The 16,002-nt window shown below is 42.4% G+C and overlaps 1 protein-coding gene across 4 annotated transcripts in view; it reads left to right on the top strand.

The window, feature by feature from the left end:
• The first annotated feature begins 1,897 nt into the window (after positions 1-1,897).
• The window catches only part of LOC138442697 (placenta-specific gene 8 protein-like), a 36,497-nt gene continuing 22,392 nt past the window's right edge, over positions 1,898-16,002 (top strand). Inside the window, exons 1-2 of one of the 4 annotated variants that reach the window (XM_069594560.1) lie at positions 1,898-3,230; positions 4,499-4,843. The gene's annotated coding sequence lies outside the window, so the exon portion shown is untranslated. Of the gene's footprint in view, positions 3,231-4,498; positions 4,844-8,143; positions 8,230-16,002 lie in introns of those variants that run through there. The other 3 variants (XM_069594559.1, XM_069594562.1, XM_069594561.1) reach the window with 3 other exon arrangements.

The raw sequence follows: 16,002 nt of genomic DNA, 5'->3' as shown, positions 1-16,002 counted from the left end.
GAAGAAGGGGACGACAGAGGATGAGATGGCTGGGTGGCATCACCAACTCAATGGACATGAGTTTGGGTGAACTCCGGGGGTTGGTGATGGACAGGGAGGCCTGGTGTGCTGCGACTCATGGGGTTGCAAAGAGTCGGACATGACTGAGTGACTGAACTAAACCGATTAGAGCTGAAAAAGACCTTTTGATTTCTGTATGTTCATCTAGTATCCATCCATCTTATCATATTCTCTTAAGATAATATTTGTTATTGGTTTGGAATATAGTCTTTTGCCTGTTTAAATAATTTTCTTTTATACCTACCTGCTTCGAATTTTTATTCAGATTGAATGGTTGTTGAATTTAAGCAAGTGTTGTTAGAATATCTGCTGATGTTTTCTCTTAGTTTATCAGTGTAATAAATTATGGTGATGGATTTAGAGACTGACCCACTCATGCAGTTGTGGAATAAACCTTGCTTATTTATTGCCTTTTATTCTTTTGATATAATGTATAAAGAAGTCTTCTATAATTTTCCTCTCTAAATCATCAGTGATATTAATCTATAATTATAATTAGTACTTAAAAATAATCTATACATTTTTTTCTTTCTTAAATTTTGGTGTTAAAATTACATTGGCTTCAAAACATCATTTTAAAAGACTTTTCTATGGCTTGGAGGAGTGGCTGAATTTCCATTTCTAACCAGCTCCCAGGTGATACTAATACTACCAGTCCATGAACACACTTTGAGGAGCAAGGGTCTAAATTACTTGGCACTGGAATTGTCGGCATTTAGAGGTAGATTAAAGCCCAACTCTGAGGCCATCGGGCCCTAGAATCTTTTCAGTATTGACCTCCAAGCACATTATTGTTGTTCTGCTTTTGTTTTCTCTGTCTTCTTGGGTCTGTTTTAAATAGCTTGTGTTTTGCCAGGAAATCACACATTTCTGTAGGCTTTCATAAGCATTGCTGTAGAGTTGCCTATAACGAGTCTCTCAAATTTTTAAATTTCTCACATACCTATGGTCATGCCTTTTTTTCTCATTCCTACCCTCTTTTATTTCCTTCTCTTTTTTGACCTCGTCAACTTTGCGCATTATTTTGGTCTGTTTTATATACAGTTTATTAGTCTATTCACTAACTTTTGGAGTTATTTCCAGCAGATTCTAATTCGTCCTTCTTACTAATACTATTTTAATCTATTATTTTTCTATATCATTAATTTCAACTTTTACCTTTGTTGATTGATTTCAGTTTTGTGTTTTCTTTTTCTATCTTTCTTAAGATGAATATTTAGTTCCTTTTTTTTGGTTTTACTTTTAAATTATGAAGGCATTTTAGAGCTCTAAATGTTCCTTTTAGTACTGTTTCAGGGTCCTATTAATCTCAATAATAGTGGAATCTTTTTCATTGGTTTCTAGAGAGTTTTTTCTACCTACATCATTCTTGTGAAAATTACAAGTGTCAATATATATAAAAAGAGTAGTTGCCTGCTCTTTTTGGTGTAAGCAAATGTGGGTGTTAACTACTGTTATTATTTACCTATTTATTATAGACGATCTGAGAGGACAAGTCTGGAGCTGTTGGTGGCCCCTGTACCTCCATGTGATGTTTGAGAAGGAATGAAGTTGGCATGAAGCAGAGCAGAGCTAAGACCACTGAGCCTTGATCACATGGTTGGACCTGGAGCAAGTTGGTCCCAAAACTGGTTGCACCCAAGATTTTTCAGATATGAGGCAATAAATTTCCTTTTTTGCTTAATATGGTCTTCTCTGGTAGCTCGGGCATAAAGAATCTACCTGCAATTCAGGAGACCCCGGTTCAATCCCAGGGTCAGGAAGATCCCCTGGAGAAGGGACAGGCTACCCACTCCAGGATTCTTGGGCTCTTGGTGGCTCAGACAGTAAAGAATCCACCTCATGTTGGACTTTTGTGACTCCATGAACTGTAGCCCGCCAGGCTCCTCTGTCCATGGGATTCTCCAGGCAAGAATACTGGAGCGGGTTGCAATTTCCTTCTCCAGGGGATCTTCCTGACCCAGAAATCAACTCTGGGTCTCCTGCATTGCAAGCAGATTCTTTACCAACTGAGCTATGAGGGAAGCCCATGACTGACACTTAATATTTACAGTTAATATTCTGTGACTGGAGTCAGAAAGAGTCTTAAACAATACAACTGCCAAGCAGTGTCCCAGGATAGAAACTTGAGATCCATTTCAATTTTGCTGTCTCACTGTCCACATTCCATATAGCAAGTCTGCGGATTCTACTTCTTAAATTTCTTTTCGTTATGATTCCTTTTCCCCACTTCCTTAATTCAAGGGACGGGGGGGGGGGAAAAGCAGTATTTGCTGAATACTAACCTGCCTTTTGAGAAATCTGTATGCAGGTCAGGAAGCAAGAGTTAGAACTGGACATGGAACAACAGACTGGTTCCAAATAGGAAAAGGAGTATGTCAAGGCTGTATATTGTCACCATGCTTATTTAACTTCTATGCAGAGTACATCATGAGAAACGCTGGACTAGAAGAAACACAAGCTGGAATCAAGATTGCCGGGAGAAATATCAATAACCTCAGATATGCAGATGACACCACCCTTATGGCAGAAAGTGAAGAGAACTAAAAAGCCTCTTGATGAAAGTGAAAGAGGAGAGTGAAAAAGTTGGCTTAAAGCTCAACATTCAGAAAACGAAGATCATGGCATCTGGTCCCATCACTTCATGGGAAATAGATGGGGAAACAGTAGAAACAATGTCAGACTTTATTTTTGGGGGCTCCAAAATCACTGCAGATGGTGACTGCAGCCATGAAATTAAAAGACGCTTACTCCTTGGAAGAAAAGTTATGACCAACCTAGAGAGTATATTCAAAAGCAGAGAGATTACTTTGCCGACTAAGGTCCATCTAGTCAAGGCTATGGTTTTTCCTGTGGTCATGTATGGATGTGAGAGTTGGACTGTGAAGAAGGCTGAGCGCCGAAGAATTGATGCTTTTGAACCGTGGTGTTGGAGAAGACTCTTGAAAGTCCCTTGGACTGCAAGGAGATCCAACCAGTCCATTCTGAAGGAGATCAACCCTGGGATTTCTTTGGAAGGAATGATGCTAAAGCTGAAGCTCCAGTACTTTGGCCACCTCATGCGAAGAGTTGACTCATTAGAAAAGACTCTGATGCTGGGAGAGGTTGGGGGCAGAAGAAGGGGACGACCCAGGATGAGATGGCTGGATGGCATCACGGACTCGATGGATGTAAGTCTGAGTGAACTCCGGGAGATGGTGATGGACAGGGAGGCCTGGCGTGCTGCGATTCATGGGGTCGCAAAGAGTTGGACACGACTGAGCGACTGAACTGAACTGAACTATAGACATACTTATAGATTGCTATGTAGTGGCGGTATGACTACATGACTTTAGTCACAAAGTCAAGTCTGACCCTTGTGACCCTTCAGACTGTAGCCCACCAGGCTCCTCTGTCCATAGGATTTCCCAGCAAGAATACTGTAGTGGGTTGCCATTTCCTTCTCCAGGGATCTGACTCAAGGATTGAACCCAAGTCTCCTGCATTGGCAAGCAGATTCTTTACCACTGAGCCACCAGGGAAGCTCAGACTGCTAGGACACGTTCAGTATTTAATCCCAACAGTAACCCTATGAAGAATTTGAAGAATTTGAAGCAGAGATGGTGACTAGCTAGACCGAGGTCACACAGTGAGCCAGCAGTGATTCTAACTCCAGAAGCCATACTGGGCACCCGTATGCCAGACTGTCTTGATAAACATTTACTCAGTGACTAACCGCAGAAGCAATAGTTATAGAACTCCACCCCAGGCAGTGCCCATATGACGCAGGCCAGCGGCTACTTAGTCCTTTTTGAAAATGGCAATGACTCTCCAAAGCAGTCTAGTCAATACCCAACCTGATCACTTTTCTCAGAGAATTTGTTATCAACCACTAAATCTCCACATTCTCAGCCCCAGAGCTTGTGGAGCCTGTTTGCAAAGAAAAGAGTAACACCAGCCAGGTTGTGGCCATGCCACATCTTTTGATCAAAGAAAGACCAAAAAAAAAAAAAAAATGGCCTGGTGATTTTCTCAGCAGGAGTTCACACATACACACACACACACACACACACAGACACACCTGTTCACAAGTCTGTCTCCTTGAAAATATATTTCTTGGACTTCCCTGGTTGTCCAGTGCTTAAGAAGCTTTCTGTCAATGCAGGGGACATGGGTTCAAGTCCTGGTCCGGGAAGATTCCACATGCTGCAGGTCAACTAAGCTGTACATTGCAAATACTGAAACCCAAGCACCCGATATCCCATGCTGTGCAACAAGAGAAGCCAATGCAATGAGAAGCCGTGCACCACAGCTAGGGAGTAGCCCCTGCTTGCTGCAACTAGAGAAAGCCGACACAGTAATGAAGACCCAGCAGAGCCATAAATAAATAAACACGTTTTAATATATATATAGTTCTTCATGGAGTCTTTTCTGTTGTTTTTGTTCTTATTTTTTTTAGTGTTTGGCCACACAGCGCGTAGGACCCCTGACCAGGGATAGAACCCACACCCCCTGCAGTGGAAACTCGGCGTCTTGACCACTGGACCATCACAGAAGTTCCTGTGGAGCCTTTCCTGAATAGTCCTATAAACCTCTCCCTTCTGCCATTCCAGGACTCCTCACGTAGACCATCTGAACACTTCCTACTTCTACAGATGCTCCTTTCACTTCCTCAAATCCACTGAGCTCACGCCGGGACTTTTGCCCTCTCTTGGAATGCTCCTCCCACCCATCCACACAGCCACCTCCCGATCCTCCTTGGGTGTCTGCTCCAGGGAGGCCTCCCCTGCCCATCCTGTCTGAGGTAGGTCCTGCCTTCCCCGACTCCCTCTTTCAGAACCACAGCCCCTTGATGACTGCCTTTACAACCCTTAGAACAATAGGCAACCGTTTTATTCACTTGGATGTTGGCTTGGGGTTTGTTTGTGTTTGCGTGTGTTTTTCTTTCCTCTTCCTCCCTTAGTAGGATAAACCCAAAGGGGCATCTTGAGAGCAGGAACTCTGTTTGTTGCTCTTATATCGCTGGTACCTCACACAGTCCTGTTGTATAGCAAGGACTCAGCATATATGTATATGTTTGTTGCGTGAATGAATAAAAAAGAATCAGAGACTAGAATATAGAACCTGGGGGGCTTGATTTAACTCCAATCACAGATGACCTGGTAGGTCCCTTTTTAAAGTGTTCAATTGGTATAACTGAGCAGAACGCATGAAGTTCCCAAATCCTGGATCCTTCCCCACTTGATGGAATTCAATTAATCCCTGGGTGGTTCTTTTCCTATTTCTGTGTGACTGGCTCAGTGAGTGAGTGCGTCAATGCTCAGTCATGTCCACCTCTGTGACCCCATGGACTGTAGCCCACCAGGCTCCTCTGTCCCTGGGATTTTCCAGGCAAGAATGATGGAGTCGGTTGCCATCTCCTCCGCTAGGGGATCTTCCTGACGCAGGGATTGAACCCACGTCTCCTGAATTGGCAGGTGGATTCTCTACTACTGTGACACCTGTGGCTGGCTCGGACCATAACTCTAAAGACATTTCAATGTGATCCCAAGGGTCCCTGAATTTCACTCATGCCAGTGACAGAGGCCTCCCCCTGTCCTTCAAAGGGCTCAGTGTCCAGCTGGAGAATGGGGCAGGTGAGATGTCCTACTGTGGAGGAGAGGGGTACACAGATGGCTTTGAAAGAACCTTAAAAAAGGGCCTCATCTTGGGAAAGGGTAGGGGTGAGAGGGGAGGGAAACGCAACTCTATTGCATATCATTCATGTATCCAGGCTCTCCCATATTATCTTATTTAATCTTCACCAGGGTCCTGAGATGTGGATGTTTTCACCACTGTTTTGTAGTTGAGAATCATAGTGGAAAAATACAGACTTTAATGTCAGATAAGCCTGGATTCACATTCCACTCTTTCAGATTAGCTGCTGTAGGGCCCTTGGAAACTACTTGACTTCTCTGGACTTAGTCTCCTTATTAGTGGTAGTAGTAGTAGTAACAATGACAGTTGCTATGAATGTCAAATGAGGAAGATATATGACACATTAGTTGAAATGATTTTGTGCTTTAAGCACATGCTGGAGATTTAATACATTACAACCTTTTTTGTTAAGAGATTTGCCAAAGATCCACAGAATAAGTGGCCTAGAACTTGATGACCTCTTGCTTTGACTCTTGGGAGTCACTTGGACAGCAAGGAGATCAAACTAGTCAATTCTAAAGGAAATCAACCCTGAATATTCATTGGAAGGAGTGATGCTGAAGCTGAAATTCTACTACTTAGGCCACCTGATTTGAAGAGTCAACTCACTGGGAAAGACCCTGGTGCTGGGAAAGATTGAAGGCAGGAGGAGAAAGGGGGTGATGGAGGACAAGATGGTTGGATGGCATCACCAACTCAATGGACATGAGTTTGAGAAAACTCTGAGAGATAGTGAAGGACAGGGTAGCCTGGTGTGCTGCAGTCCATGGGGTCCCAAAGAGTCAGACATGACTGATCGTCTGAACTGAACTGAACTGAAAGAACAACAAAAGGATATTTTCTTTCTTTCTTTCTTTTTTTTAATACTGGAGTAGGTTGCCATTTCCTCCTCTACAGAGTCTTCCTCATCCAGGGGTGGGACCTGTGTCTCCTACACTGGCAGGCAGATTCTTTACCACTGAGCCACCAGGGAAGGATATTTTCTATATGGGCCATACGGTGTGTCTCACCTCCCAGGTCATAAACTCTCCTAGGACGGGAATGATATCACAGCCCATTTTGGCTGAGTGCTATGGTTTTGGCTCACACTCCAGTCTTCTACAATAAGGTCATATGATTGTGCTGATACCTGGGTTTTCTACTCAGTGGTATGTGTGAATGTCAGTAGACTCGATGAAGGTCTCCCTAAAATCAGTGAGTGCCCAGGTATTCCTTTCCCCTTATTTTCCACCTCCAGGAACAACTTCTGTACATACAACTAACCAAGGAGAACATAAAGTAGTTTCAGTGATAAAACTCATTCAAGTTTTATATTCAAACACCATGGGAAAATCTCTACAACTTAGAGTCACATCGAAAAGGATAATGTTTTAACCTCTGCTAAATGAACACATTTTAAATCAGCAACCAGGAAACAATTGAAGTTTTCGTATTCAGTATTGCGTATCTGTGTACCTATCTACTGATTCATGAAGTGATTCAGCTCCCTCATCGCTGTGCCCGTTCTCTAAGAACTGCCCATTCCTGTTGTGATTAAACAATAGGAATGCTGGCTTCCGTTAAAGCTATGCTTCTGTTTGCCATCCTTGCTGAGGTCCTCTGCATTCTTCATTGTTGTTGTTTAGTCACTAAGTCGTGTCCAACTCTTTGCGACCCCATGGGTTATAGCCCACCAGGCTCCTCTGTCCGTGAGATTTCGCAGGCAAGAGTACCAGAGTGGGTAGCCATGCTGTTCTCCAGGGGATCTTCCTGACCAGGGATGGAACCCGAGTCTCCTGCTGTGCAGGCAGTCTTTACTGCTGAGCCACCAGGGAAACCCTGCACCTTCTCTTTCTATGAAATTGTCCCTGCAGTGATCTCCACGATGACAGTCTTGCCTTCTAGAATCCAGGCTCCACACCAGCACCAGACGGGTAACTCCAAAATTGCCACTGTCCCTCCCTGCACTCCTAACCTTCAATATCTTCTCTTGTCTCTCGTTGGCCATACAGCACGTTAGCTTAGAAAACAATCTGACAAGAAGGAAATCAAATATGTCTTTAGCATTTTTGAATCGTAAGGCCAGCTGCTCAATTCTCACTTTTAAACATGTGTCAAAACCCTTAAATGCCTTAGGAAATAGATGAATTCTAAAAATTCTAAGTAAATAAAACTTGGACCTTCATAAGATGTGTTGTTTGCCCAATCATAGATACATCTTGCTGTCTAAGGAAGCAGTATCATCAGGCAAATGTCACATAAAATTAATGGAATCAGATGAACGGAGTGTCCACTTTCTTAAACGGAGAAACACTGACCACCCCACCCCACCCCAAGCAGTAAAGACAGGCTTGCTTTCTTTCCTCCAGTCCCACCTCCTAACTTTCCACACCTCCCTCCCACCCAACCCCGCCTTAACTGATGACAGCCCTGGGCTGCACAACAAAACAGTCGTGTTCCAAAGGTTTTTCCTGCTGATCTGAGCTGCTGTCCTCTGTAGTCAGCCTGTGTGTGGTGAGTATTTTTGCAATAACTTTAATGTTGCAAACTTCTTGTCTTTCTCTTTCATCCTCTTTCAAAAGAAAATTATTTTAATAAATTATTGAACCAGTAAATTCTTATCATATAACTAATATAAGATAAGGTAGAATTGAATAATAAGTGAATTTCTGTTAAAACCCACATGTCTGCAACATGTAATTGTCTTTTAAATTAAATTTGACAGGGGCAATTCATAAGATCCTGTGAATAGACTGTTTCCTAAAGATGAAGAGATATTTTTTAAGTGAAAAAAATATTCTCAGTTATAAAGAAGAAATTAAGACTGGTGTGTTTAGGCAGATTATTCTAAATTCCTTTGAGAAACTTTGTTATTTTATAATTAGTTTCAAGATTTGCTGTGGAAATTACCATTGCTAGAGTTTGCAGTTTATTATTACTTTACTGTCTGACGTTAATTCTATCTGTTTTTATATAACAAAAACAATTTTTTGAGATCATCACAGTCTGGCCATTTGTCACCTTTCCTGATTTGCAGTGTTGTTTTTATGGGCGATATTACCAAGGCAAATCTTAGTATTTTCACTGTTGAGGGAATGATTCATTCTTCTCATGTGTATGATTTAAAGAAAGGGGTCAGGGAGAAAAGTTTTTTTTTTAATTTCTTAAAGATGGTTGATAAAAGGCATGACATCTAGATGGATGTCTGGTCTCGAGACTTTGAAATTGTGCGTATGAGACTTACTGTGTCTGTATCCATACATTTGTTCACTGAGCCTCTACTCTGTCCCAGGCATCATGTTAGGATAAAAAGATGAGTGGCCAGAATCCATAGAGCTCAGACTCCAGTAGAGGCAAGGGACCTGAAAACAGCTGATCTTAAAATATCAGGTCAGACGCTCACACACAGCCACACAGTCGTGTCTGACTCTTTTTGGCCCCATGGACTGCAGCCTGCCAGGCTCCTCTGTCCATGGGATTCTCCAGGCAAGAACACTGGAGCAGGTTGCCATTTCCTTTTGCAGGGCATCTTCCCAACCCAGGGATCGAAACTGCATCTCCTGCTTCTCCTGCATTTGCAGGCAGATTCTTTACCATTTGAGCACCTGGGAAGCCTCGAGAGGCCTTGTGTGTGTGTGTGAGTCAAACAGTCATGTCTGACTGTTTACGACCTCATGGGCTATAACCCGCCAGGCTCCTCTGACAATTGAATTCTCCAGGCAAGAATACAGAAGTGGGTTGCCATTCCCTTCTCCAGGGGATCTTCCCCACCCAGGGACTGAGCCCAGTTCTCCTGCACTGTGGGCAGATTCTTTACTGTCTGAGCCATCAGGGAAGCCCTCTGAGAGGCCTTTTGTTGTCGTTCAGCCACTCAGTAATGTCCGACTCTGCGACCCCATGGATCACAGCACACCCAAACTGAAGGCTTCCATGTCCTTCTTCATCTCCCGGAGTTTGCTCAGACTCATGTCCACTGAGTCAGTGATGAGGTCTTAAACACACTGAAAAACGTGTGGTATGCTATTCATCTACATTCCTCCATATGTAAAGAAGTCCAGTGTAATTGTGATTATTTCCCTCAAAGATTACCTTTATTTGAGGAAGGAGAATAAATATTTTTCCTTTATTTTAGTTCACTTTATTGCCCAAACTTTATTGCAGCCCTGAGGACATGCTTAGTTTAGCTCTTTCGAAGCCATCCAAGCAATCCATCGGAAGTGCACTTCCATGTATTAGCACAATGCAGAGGAAGCCAAGAGTACTGAGCAAGCATCATTGTTTAGCCATCAGCTTTATTGAGAAATTAGCACTTAACACTACTTTTAAACTCATTTGGGTTTTATGGGGGTGGGGTGGGAGGCAGTGAGAATGGAGATAAACATACATGTGCGTTTTTAGCATCTGCCCCTCTTAGTGCACAGATATGTAGGGAGGTAAGAACAGAGATAAACGCGTGCACGCAGAAAAATGTGTGGGTCCGTTTAATGGCTGCCCCTCCTAGTGCATAGATCATCTTCTGGAAGGACATGTCCAGAGGCTTTTAGGAGAACAAAAGTTTGGTAATTAAGTGTATTGGCTCCTGCTTTTTTTCCTGAGTTAAATTTGTCAACATTTAAGTGTTTCGTGGCCACCAGCTAATCATATTTTCACTGAAGTTTTGAGATCCATTTATACTGACTAGAGCACCCAGAAATGGTTTTAGTTATCGTCGTAGAAAGTATTGGATAGGACTTGCTCAAGTTTTGGATTACAGCTGTTGCTGCTGTTGTTTAGCTGCTAAGTCGTGTCCAACTCTTTGGAAAACCCACTGTAGCCCATCAGGTTCCTCTGCCCATGGGATTTTCCAGGCAAGAATACTGGAGTGGGTTGCCATTTCCTTCTCTAGGGGATCTTCCCAACCCAGGGATTGAACCTGTGTCCCCTGCATTGGCAGGTAGATTCTTTACCACTGAGCCACCACGGAAGCCCTTGGATTACGGACACCACCCAAATTCACCATTCTGTAACTTTTGGCCTTTGATTTTACGGCTAATGACCAGCGCTATCTTAACCCTCTTTTCTTCCATCACCAATGCAATTTGTGGGCATTGAGTGGGGTGGGCAGCTCTTCCTGCTGCCTCCCCCCACAACCCCATCCCATGCTAATAGCACAAAATCTAAAATTATTTAGCAAAGTTGATTGTTGACCAAAAAAAGACTTTTTAAAAAGTCAGCTAAGTCCCTTCAAGATGTTTGTGCTGAAGTGAATGGAGCTATTAGCTGTAAGTGATCTTCAACCCACATGACTCAAAGGACTGATGATTCCAGTTCTAATTTAAGTTGCAGCAAGTTTTAAATTACAGTCCTGTACTTCTTAGGTCTTCTGGTTCTTTTAGCCAAGATATTAAATCTGAGACAGTTACAGGTTTACTATGCTGATAAGACCAGATAATAGATATTCCAAACATGGGTGGAGACAAGCCCTCTGCAAGTCCAGGAACTGGTGATCCCCTCTTCTCTTCCTGGGATTCTCCCCTGCTGAGTTCCTATTGGAGACAAAGATTTCCAAGAAAGAAGTCAAGAGACAACAGATAGAATAAAGGCAAGACATGAGTCTGAGAAAATAATAGCCTAAGGGAGGAATCTGATTTTAGTTGAGAGTTTTCATAGCTGTATATGACTTAAAACTTCTAATTCAAGGATTCATTCACTCAACCAATAATATTTCAGCCTTTTATTCTGCAGACAGAAATAAATTGGGGGATGAGCTGGAAGAACATAAACTCTTTCTTGGAAAGACTTTCTTTTCCTTTACACCAACTCAAGAGTCACGGTAGAAGTTTTAACTAATAATTCTGAGCTAGAGCCCAATGATTGGATCCCAATTCTAAAAGAGATAAATGCTCACTCTCCAGTTACAACAAAAAAGAAAACAGCCTTCTTTTCCCTGTAGGAAAAATGTTTTACTGCCACAGTTGGGAGTAAACTCATTAAAATGTGTTCCTACACACACAAAACAAATTTTTATTGGATTAAATGGAAGGACATACATCACAGATGTCAACAATAGTTAATCTTTGGACTTTCCTGGCAATCCAGTGGTTAAGACTCCGTGCTTTCACTGACAGGATACAGGTTTGATCCCTGGTCAGGGAACTAAAGATCCCACATGCCATGTGCCCCCCCTAAAAAAAAATAGTGGTTAGCCTTGTATGCTGGATTTAAAAGAAACATTTTCTTTTGACATTTTTGTGATATTTAGATTTATGTTCATTGATTGTACTATTTGAACTAAGTTTTAAAAATTATACATGTTTGGGGTGAAAAATTAAGTGGGAGGGGAATGTGAAATTAGAGAGGAAATGTGTGTTTTATCTTTGTGTACTTCAGTACTTTGTGTACTTTGAGTATCTTCAGTACTCAAATCATCATTTTGGATAGACATCCTATAATAATTATGATAACTTAATTCTCAGCCCTCCCTGTACCCTGGAGTCACCTAGGAAGCTTTAAAAATATCAATTCCAAAGCCTCCTTCACTTAGACCAATGGGGCCAGAATCAGAATGAAGCCAAGTGGCCAACTTATCATATAATCTAAGGGTCCATGTTGTAATTTTTGTCTTCATAGCATTGACCAGGAAGTTTATTGTTGTTGCCTAGTCGCTAAGTCACACTGACTCTCTTGGGACCCCATAGACTGTAACCTGCCAGGCTTCTCTGTCTGTGGGATTTCTCGAGCAAGTGTACTGGGGTGGGTTGTCATTTCCTTCTCCAAGTAGTCTTCCCAAACCAGGGATAGAATCTGTGTCTCCTGCATTGACCGGTGGATTCTTTACCGCTGAGCCATCACGGAAGCCCAACCAGGAAGTCATATTACGTAAGATGAGAGTCCATGAGCATTTTACTACTTTCTTCTGTCATCACAATGGGTGGGTTTTGGTAACACCCGGTGTAAAAGTTTTCCAGCTCTCTGGTGTAGAACTTGGACTTTGATCAGTTGTACAGTCAGATGTGATTCATTGGTGTGTGCGGAAGATGCACTGCTCAATGAAACACCAGCTTGTTTTAAATGGATGTTTAAATGCCAGTCGTAGCCCATGTTGGCCAAGTCTCCTTTCTAAGCTTCCCCACTGGTCACTTGCTAAAGCAGTTTTATTAATAGAATGGATTTATAAGGAAAACACATTCCTTCCTGCAGGTATGCCTTTAGCTTATCTCCATGTTGAATTAGGATGGCCATCAACTCGCCTCCACACTTCTATTCAGGTGCATGTCCTGTTTGCATCTTTTAATTTTTATAACACTACATTTGCTTTATATGCCTTTTCTTCTGCATACCTGTTGCTACGTGTAATAGGCAGCCCTCGATGGGTATCTGAACTCAGACTCTTGGCAAAGACTTCTAATTTAGCCTCAGTGCTGCACAAATCTTAACAAACCCCAGGTGGTGAAAATACTATTCATGGAGGAATATTCAAGAATATCCATCCATGTTTTTCACTGAACAATCTAAAAAAATCTGGTTTTTAATCTTGAATCCTCACAGATTATCAGAGAGGTAGATACTCAGATAGGATCATTTTAGCTTCTTGCTTTCACTGATTCTACCCCAGAATTGTGCTATCACTGTGTATTAGGGAATAGGTTCGGGAAAGTCACTGCTCTTTCTGTTGTAGAGTTATTGAGATAGGCTTTGGCCACTGCATTTTATGTATCATCTCCTTGTTGAGGAAATTGAAAAATCTGTCTAGGTCTCAATCTCGTTTTATTTTATGGGCGTGATCAATCTCCTAAATGTTTGTATTCCCTCTTTGCTTTGCCTAGTGGGAAGCTCAGAGACTAATTTTCAGCCCATACCAAGCACTGTACAGGAACCTTAGAGTAAGTGCCACATTTACTCCTGGCTTTATTTTCCCTGATCTCTTTATTTTTGTATCTAGTTTTATATGTAATTTAGTAGATGGTTCAAATCTTTTTAAAAACAGGGCAAGACTATGAATCAAAATTTCTCAGCCTTCATGCTAGTGAGTGAAAGAATTTCTTGTTTGTGGGAATGGATACAAAGTGGAAGAGAAGGGAAGGGGCAGAGAGAGAGGAAGAGCCTCCCTGGCCTCTACCTACCAGGTGCCAATAAGCTGTTGTCACCCTGAGCGGTGACAACCAAAATAACACCAGACATTGCCAAATGTCCCCTGTGGGCAAAATCACCCCTGACTGAAACTCACTGGTATAAATGAATCAATAAACTTAGTACTGAATATGTAGGGCAAGGAAAGCTTTCCTTGACCCTCTTAGGGTCCCTGGCTGGGTCTGAAAATTAAACTAAGTTTGACAGGGGAAATCCAGGAAAATGTTATTAAATTTTAACAGGTTCATGGGAACTTTTGCAAGAAAATTAGACTCAAAGAAGTGACCAGAGCAGGAAATTTTTATACTTTTAGACAAAGAAACCATAAATTTTTGGAGTTGACAAGATAAGAGGGTTTGCCCGAGGGGTACTAAATGGTGAAAAAGTAACAAGGTTTGCTTATTCTTAGCCCTAAATTCCATCTCTGGTGCTAAGGATGTCTGCCTTCCTTCTGGTTCAGAGAAGGTACCTTTCTTTTACTTACCTCTTGCTTTCTGGGAAGACATGTGAAGGGAGAGACCTTCCTGCTTTTGCTATTTTCTCAAACCCCTTCAGGAGCTTCCCCGAAGGTGGTGCTAGTGGAAAGAACCCGCCTGCCAATGCAGGAGACTCAGGAGACCCAGGTTTGATCCCTGGGTCAGGAAGATGCCCTGGAGAAGGAAATAGCTACCCACTCTAGTATTCTTGCCTGGAGAATCCCATGGACAGAGGAGTCTGCTGGGCTACGGTCCATGGGGTTGCAAAGAGTCAGATGTGACTGAGGCAACTTAATATGCCTGCAAACTCCTTCAGCTTCAATATGCCAAGGTGTCATATTTTAGGGTACTGGGTCCTGAACCCCACCAAGAACTTAGTAATTTCTAAGCTATGTGGAGGCCACTGTCTCTGAGGGACACAAGGATCACTGAAACCCACTGACCACACTCAACAAAGCCAAAAATAAGCCAAAAAAAAAAAAAAAAGAAAAAGAAAACGGAAGTTCTCAGAGTATGCATAATTAGATTTGGCTTATATCTGAAGTTATTATAGCTACTGTAGCTCTCCTAATGACTCTGGGGAGAAGGAAGTGAAGGTACTATCATTGTCATTTAGAGAAAAGGCACAGAGGTAACCAAGTATCAATGGTGAAAGCTATGGTTAGAGCCCAGCAACCTGACCCCCAGGTCCAGGGGGCTCTTCACCACACCACCCAAGTGTTGTTGAGCAAGTTCAAAGGAGGGAGAGAGGCAACCCCAACTTGGAGGATTTGGAGTGGCTTCCTGGAGGAGATAGCGTTTGAGATGAGATGTTTGTTGACTGGTCAATAGAGAAAGTGGAGGTATAAACTCACAGCAGGAATGGCATAGATGGAAAGTTTGCAGAGTGGTGAGGAAGCTGACCAAATACGGGAAGGAGAGGGTCGGGGAAGGACTAGGAAAACAGAGTGTGTTGTGCTGTAAAGAGCTTCTGAGGGCAGGCTTATGGGGTTTGGCTGTGAAAAGGCAGTCGTTCCCTAGAACCATGTATGCCTGACAGCCCTTCATAACCTAGATAAAAGTAGAGAAGAAGCTTAATGAATTAGGTCACCAAAGAGATTACTAATGGTAGAATGATAGTGTGGGCCTGGAGGGATCCAGTTTATCAAGTGATCATTATTCTCTACCCTGTCCCCAAATTAAAGGCTTTAGTGAGCCAAGTCCCCTTCACCATCTTGATGAAAGGAGGGTAACTGAACTTTCCTGGTGTCCGAAAATTTCCCAGTCTTGCACTATCAAAAACGCAAGAGGTGGGTGGGACAGAGAGAGGAGTGGAGGGAGGCTCCAGAGGAAGGGGCCATATGTATACGTAAGGTTGACCCACGTTGTTGTATGGCAGAAACCAGCGCAACATTGTAAAGCAGTTATCCTCCAATTAACAAAAAAATATAAGAGGGCTCCCCATTTAAGCATTAGCAGGCATGAGCACCATTTTAACCATGAGGAGAAATGTTTTCCAGTGACCTTTTAAAAATAAAAAGATTTAGCTTCCATTAGAAAATGCCATACCATCAATTGCGCATAATCATTTTAAAATTACCTTATGACTGAGAGTTCTCATTGTTCTGGCTAAGATTTCAGAAATGACATAATTGGGAGGACATTAGGCAGCATCCTTCTAGGATACAGACAACAGGGATTCTTATGAGATCCAGATAATTGG

Source organism: Ovis canadensis, chromosome 6, assembly GCF_042477335.2.
Source record: "Ovis canadensis isolate MfBH-ARS-UI-01 breed Bighorn chromosome 6, ARS-UI_OviCan_v2, whole genome shotgun sequence".
Lineage (NCBI taxonomy): Eukaryota > Metazoa > Chordata > Mammalia > Artiodactyla > Bovidae > Ovis > Ovis canadensis.
This window is presented reverse-complemented; position numbering and strand designations above follow the sequence as displayed.